Consider the following 7,114-nt stretch of genomic DNA (forward strand, 5'->3'; position numbering starts at 1 on the left):
GTCATTTCTTGCTTTGCTGTACGGTCTTATCACCTACACCTGCCTGGTTTTGAACGTGATGTAACAGAGTCCCATAGCTCGTGACGTCTGGTGCCCAGCTGCTTTCACAGAATGCGGTGTCGGGGAGTCACCCAGGCTGGTGTGTGCAGCTGTGATTCATTCTTTCTCATCGCTGTAGGTACCCCATTACATGAGTGTATCCTGTCTATTGATCCATTCTGCTGTTTATGGATGTTCGGGTTGTTCTGAGTTTGGGACTATTTTGAATAAAAGGGCTGTGAATATTCGTAGACGGTTCTCTAAGTTCATATGAGTATGCATCTCTTTGAGTGTGTATCTAGGAGGGGTTTTACTGGACTGTGGGGGTAGATGTATGTTTCATCATAAAATACCGTGAAATTGGCAATGTGGAAGTTTCCCGTCGCTCCACATCTTGGTATTGTCAAAATTTCAAGTTTTAGGCAATCTGGCTGGGGAGCCATGGTTATCTCGCTGTGATTTAATTTCTCATTTCCCTGATTATTGATGAGATTCAGGACCATTTTGTATATTTACCAGCCACTGGAATATTCTTATCGTGAAATGTATTTGTGTTTACTCAAGAAACAAGTAAGTCCTGTGTAGCTTATATGTGTGTGACATGTCTTTTCTCACTCTAGAAGGTCCCTTTTTATTTTCTCATTAAATCTTTTGACAGAAAAGAATGTCGAATTTTAATGTCGTCAGTTTTATCCATCTTTTTCACGGCCAGTACGTTCTGTGTCATGTCGAAGGATCTTTCTGCTACTCCCGGGTGATGAAGATATTCTCTTATATTACTTTCTAATAGTTTTACTGTTTTGTCATTAACACTGAGATCTACGATTCCCTTGAAATTGAGGTTGCAAATGATGTGAGGTAGGGATCAAGTTTCTTTTCTTTTTCTATGTGGATATCCAACTGGCACAGCATTACTCAGTGAAAAGACTGCCCCTTCTCTCCTACTGCTTGGTAATGTCACATTTGTCATAAATCATAGGTCCGTCTATGTCTGGCATCTCTCTTCTATTCCGCTGGTCTATGTGTCAATTGTAGCAATACACATTATCTTCCTTACAGAGCTTTATAGGTATTAGTATCCAGTAGAGCAAATTCTTCCACTTTGTTCTTTTTATTTAAATGTCTTTTTGAAAAATGGTTATACTTCACCCTTTGTGTTTCCATGTGGATTTTACAATCAGTTTTCCAAGTTGCGCGCGCGCGCGCACACACACACACACACACACACACACACGTACCTGTTAGGATTTTGATTAGGGTTGTGTGCATTGAAGCTATAAATCAGTTTGCAGAGAACTAACTTCTCTAGAATACTGAGTCTTGCAATCCATGAATATGGTATAGCCTTCCTTTTAGGTTTTGGATTCCTCTCAAAAACGTGTTATAATTTTCTGAGTATTTTTTAGATAAACCGCTTTTTTTTAAAGACTATGAAATGAGTAATCGTACTGGCAACATTTAGATATGCCAAAATCATAAAGACAGCAATGTTCCCAAAATGTTTTCTTTGTAACCCCCAGCCAGTGTGGTATCAAAGAGACTTCAAATTGTGCCTGTGCCTGGGCTCTCCCTCCATCCCCACTTCCTCTGCACACTCGGAAGCCAGCCCAGACCTTGGACCTCGTAAATATGGACAAAGTGAACACTGCCTGTCACACTCCTATCCCACAGTATTCAACTCATTGCTGGAAAACGGGCAACCTCATTCATGCCAGCATGCTAAGGGCAGATCAGGCAGCATGTCAGCTCCCAGATAAAACTCTATTTTTTAAAAGTAGTTTGTCGAGTTCTTTCCTGTTAGAAAAGTTTTCTACCTGTTCATTACAGAACGTTTAGAAATTGCCAACAGATAGAAAAAGGAAAAACAAACAAACAAACACCAGTATTCCTCTTACTCAAAGATAATCGTTGGTCGCATTTTGCTGCACATTCTTTCCTCTTGTTTCTATGCACGTTTTGTATTTGCTTATTTGGTTTTTATAAGCTTGACGTCATTCTGAGTTTACAGTTCTGTGTTCAGCTTTTTTCACTTAACATTGAAGCATAAGCCTTCACACAGCAGCCCAGGAGCTCTCGGAGGTTCTGTTGAGTGACATCGTTTGCTAGACATTTCCCTGTGCTAGGAGGCGTGTGTCCCTTTATGCTGGGGAACTAGTATGTAGTGAAGATCTCTGGGCATTTATTACCTTAGTCCCTACCTAACTGGGATTATATCCTCGGGACAGATTCCTGGAAGTGGATTCCAGACTCGAAGAATGTGAACAGAAGCTTAGGAGGTGTTTAAACACAGGAGTTAGAACCTTCAGCTCTGGCTGCTCATGGGGCATGCGCGTCTTGAGATGCTCGTGTAAATGCTTCAGGCCGCTCAACTCATTCAATTCTCACAACTCTCACAGAGAGTTTCTGTTATTTGCCTCATTTTATAGATATAGAATCTGAGGCAGAGAGGACACACGACTAGCCCAAGGCCACAGGCAGTAAACGCCCAAGCTGGGATTTGAACCCAAGCTGTCTGCCTCCAGGGCTTGCGCCCTTAACCACTCCAGGAGGGTGAGGATACTGTTGGCTCTTTGAAGCACCCATGCCTCCTCTTATTGGCTCCTTCCTCTGGGCCTAAGGAACCTCTTCTTTTTATAGGTGAGGGGTCAGTGAGATGGAGGACCCAGCCCTGGGGTCCCCCAGATAATCCTGACTCCACCGCATCCAGCCGTGCAACCATGGGCAAATCCTTCACCTTTCTGAGCTTGGTTCTCCATCAGTAAAAAGAGCAAAGAGGGTCCCACGAAGATGGCAAGAGGCCATGGAAGGGAAATGACTCTGTGAACTGGAAAGCACGCCCAGGTGTTGGATGTCCACAGGTCCATCTGCAGAGCTCTCAGGGCTGGGGGAGAAAGGAGGCTCCCCCAAGTCCCCTCCAACCTCCACCCCCACCATGGCCCAGGAACCCAGCTCGCCCCACCTCACCTTGCCTGACTGCTTCTCTTGCACCAGCTGGAGTATGATGGGCAGCAAGTACGACCGCTTATCCCGTTGTCCCCAAGGTCTGGCCCTAGGCCTGGCACAGAATGGATGATGCTCCAGCAAAGGTCGTGAGATGGAGTTTTAAAGAGCCCTGCAGAGACTTCACCCAGTTAAGGGACCAGTGATGGCAGAGCAAGTAGGGGCCAGAAATTTGGAAGGGGAGGGGAGGAGAAAGAAGAGGGCAGTTACCTGTCCGCACCTCGGCTGGCATCAATGGCCCTCATTTGTAGAGACTCGAGAGCCATCTGAGCTCTGCCTTCTCCTGGCCGTGGGAGCTCAGCGGTTCCTTCCCCTCACTGCGCTTTGGTTTCCTCTCCTGCAAAATGAGAATTGTGTTAATAACCACACTGCTAGATTGTGAGACAGATCACTCAAAGGGCGCAGCCTGGTGCCCGCTACATGGTTGGAGCTTTGTAACCAGGAACGGAAAAACATCGCTTTTGCAGGTGAAGACCTGCTGGGTTTGGAAATCGAGGGTTTGATGGACAGAATTTGCTGAAAAGAGCCTTCCTGTAGCAATTTTAAGACCGAGCTTTGTGGTTTGACTGCAGCCTGGATGATCGGCTCTCCAGTTATGGGGAGGAGTCTGAGCAAACGCCTTGGGTTCCCTGGAGGAAGGGGTCTTTTCGCCCACGTGTCTGTAGTGGGCATCTTCCCCACCAGCTCAGTGCATGCCCTTTTTACGGGGTGCACCTGACTGCCTGCTGTTGCATGGGGCACGGCCTGCCAGGGCATGCCCCCAGGGCACGATGCCAGCGAGCCCTGCCGGGGCCCTCCCTCTACCCACTGCCCTGGGAGGCTGTGCCAACACTGCACAGTCAAGAGAGTCAGCCCCACCCAGGGGCCCCTGCCACCCAAGCACAGGTCCTGGTGCCAAGGGAGGGTGGCATAGTCTGGATGTGGTTAAGGGGGGGGGGTGGGGCAGTCAAAGCCAGGAGAGGTTATGACTGGAGGCTGATGCCCAGGCCCAAGGATGCACCTCATCCCCTGCTTCTGTTTGCAGAAGTCTTGCGACAGGGACCTCTCTTTCTCCCAAAGCCACCTGCCGCACCTTCATTCTAGAGACTACAGTTCCGTTCATGCATCCCTGTTTTGTTTGTTTGTTTGTTTGTTTGTTTGTTTGTTTCTCACAGCACAGATCACTGTTGATCACACCAGAGTCCAGGGGTACTATCAGCTCAAACTCATTCCTTCACAACCCTTCCCTACCCCTTTCTTCTTCCCTCCCATCTTCCCTCCCTGCCTTCCCTCCTTCTGTCTTCCCTTTGCCCGGTTCAGAGCACTGCGTCTCTGCAGGCAGTTTAGTCAAACGTGCATTGAATCCCTGCGCATGCCTGTCCCATTCTGGGCACTGGGGATTCATAAATGGACATGGCCTGAGTCCTGCCCACAGGAGGCTTGCCATCTGCCAGGGGACTGCACAGAGGGACAACAGCCTTGAGGGTGCACGAGGGAACCTCAGAGGGGTGAGCAGCTACCGTGTATGCCTCAATATTAGGCAACCCCATTAAAAGTTAAGGGCAATCCTAATTGCACAATAGAGTTGAATAATATAAACTTTAAGGGATGAAGATAAAATAGTCAGACATGTACTTGTAATATTTTTTTTACGGAGACATATATATTTAAAATGTTTTTATATAAAATATTAATTTGGAAAGACTACTTTTGTCCAATCTCAAATTTCAAGAAACTATCACCAATGAACTTTTTTTTTTTTTTTGACATTTGATTTTTTATTTCCATATGCAATGTATTTTTTTTATGGTAACATTGGTTAATAAAATCCAGTAAGTTTCAGGTATATAATTCAACAGTAAGGCATATATATATATTGCATCATGTTTTTACCACCCATAGTTAGATTTCTTTCTGTGACCACATATTTGACCCCTCTTATCCCACCTCCTTCCCTCCTCCCCCCCAACCCGTTCATCAGACAATATGGCAATATACAATATATTGCTTCAGCTGTTTGAGAAGGCTGTAATGTATTTTTATATTGATATAGAAAATTATAAATTACATTGACTTAGTATCCATAATCACTATATATATATATACACACACAAACCAGTTCTAAAAAAAAGACCGGTTTAGAATTTACGAGTGAAAACCTCACAAGGTACGGTAAAACAATTAACATGCTTAGGTGCCAGATTCTGATTTCTAGTTTAAAAATACTAGCCTGTAAAATGAACGCACTCTAATCCCATTAGCGCACGAGCATTTTTCAACAGACTTGCCTAATGGGATTCGGGTACGTTAAATATGCAGATGGCTCTGAAATGTTCATTGGTGATGGTTTGGTTCGAATTCTTTCCCTGTGGCGTTGACACCAGGGCTACCATCATCGGGTGGTGTGTGTGTGTGTGTTGGGAAGTGTGCTTTTTTAGTTTTCCAGAGCATGTCTTATTCACAGGGACCAAGACACTAAAACAGCCCTTTTGGATCCATGTGTCAGGTGACCACTGGACACTGTGTCCACTCTACAGATACCATGCATAACATTAGGACACTTGGGTTCATTTGCTACAGGTGCGCATTTATGATCTGCACAACACTGCCACTTATTTGGTTGAAAGTGACCTTGAAAAGGCCTGTTTACAACAACTTCCCTCCCTTGCAGTCACCAAGCCCCAATTGCACTGCATTGCTTTATAGAAGTGAAATTTCCTTGACTCCTTTCATGATAGTGCTGACTTCTATATGCATCCCAAACTCACATAGATTGAGGGTGTATCGAACTCATGTACCTTTCCCAAATGGGACTTGGTGTTCAAAAATTAAGTAACCGAGAGAGCACCAGTAATATGAGAAGTTAGTAACTCAAATACAAGGCGACCTTCTGTTCAGACATAAGTCAGGGCTTGGCGGGGATTGGAGAAGGCTTCCTGGAGATGGGGGCTTTGAGCTGATCTTAAAGAAATGAGAGCCTTCTGAGCTGGGTCAGACACTCCAGGCAGAAGGCACAAGACAAACTGAGCTGGGCTGGGGGCTCTCCGGGATATCCCCGCCTTTCATCCACACAGCTCTGGGCCAGCCTCACCAGCTGGGGAATCTTGGGCACCCCTTCTCCACTCTCTGAGCCTCACTGCCTATCTGCGAAGTGGGGGTAAATGGCACTTATTTCATGTGGTCTCAAGGAATACAAGAGCTTGGAAAGTAGAGCTGGAATTGGGCCTTCTTGGACAAATCATTCCACCTCCTGAGTCTAGAGTTCTGATCTGCAGAATGGAGTCCAGTGAGGGCAGGGACTAGCAGGCTTTACTCCCCGCTGAGTGAGGTCTGGACTCCTGCACAGACAGGAGAAGTGCTCAGAAAATCCCTGCGAGGTGAATGAATGAATGAGGAATGCCTGTTACTCCCTCTGCGGGGCCACACTTGTCCCCAGCTCTTCCCATGGCGGATTCCTTGCTGTCCCTCAGATGGAGGCGACATGCCCCCAGGTTCTCCTTGAGCCCTCCAAAGTAAACTCATCACTCTTGTTTTGTTTTCTTTCTGGCTTTGATCATTAAATTATGTGATCTTAATTGTTTGTTATTTCTGTCTTAACCACTAGCATGCTTCGTCTGTGTTGTGGGTACAGCACCTGACACAGAATGTGTTTGATGAATATTTTAATGAGTGAGGGAGTGAATTCCTAAATATAGGGTCCCTCCCTCAATATTTTGACACTGCCTAGGTTTCTCCTAATTGTAGGTACTTGATGGCACTCCTACCCCAGTCACCTGATTGGACTGCCTTCTCCAAGTCTTTCAGTATGCTGTCCGAGGTGACCTTCCGGCCCGTGTGTACATCCCGCCCACCCCAACCCCGCACTCCGCCAAGGCGAGGGCTTAGCCTCCGGTGGCCCAGCACCTGGAACAGGGCTTGGCGCAAAGAAGGCCTTCTCAAAATGTTGGAATAAATGGGTGAAAAGCCAGCAGGCTGACGAGCCTGGCATCCCGAGGGCACCCAGGCACCCCGCGCGCCTTCCCGTCCCGGGCGCGGGAATGGCGAGGGCGGGAGGCTCGGCGGTTCTCCCGCCACCGGGTGCAAACTTTCAAAAGAT

The 7,114-nt window shown here is 46.6% G+C and overlaps 1 long non-coding RNA gene across 1 annotated transcript; it reads right to left on the reverse strand.

The window, feature by feature from the left end:
• Positions 1-936: 936 nt before the first annotated feature.
• On the reverse strand, positions 937-3,353 carry LOC112475241. Its single transcript, XR_003044646.1, has 3 exons — positions 3,250-3,353; positions 3,004-3,151; positions 937-2,863 (listed from the first exon to the last, which is right to left on the reverse strand). It is a non-coding gene; the product is annotated as an uncharacterized LOC112475241 (long non-coding RNA).
• Positions 3,354-7,114: the final 3,761 nt, after the last annotated feature.

This window comes from Pteropus alecto, unplaced genomic scaffold (genome assembly GCF_000325575.1).
Source record: "Pteropus alecto unplaced genomic scaffold, ASM32557v1 scaffold40, whole genome shotgun sequence".
NCBI classification, from domain to species: domain Eukaryota; kingdom Metazoa; phylum Chordata; class Mammalia; order Chiroptera; family Pteropodidae; genus Pteropus; species Pteropus alecto.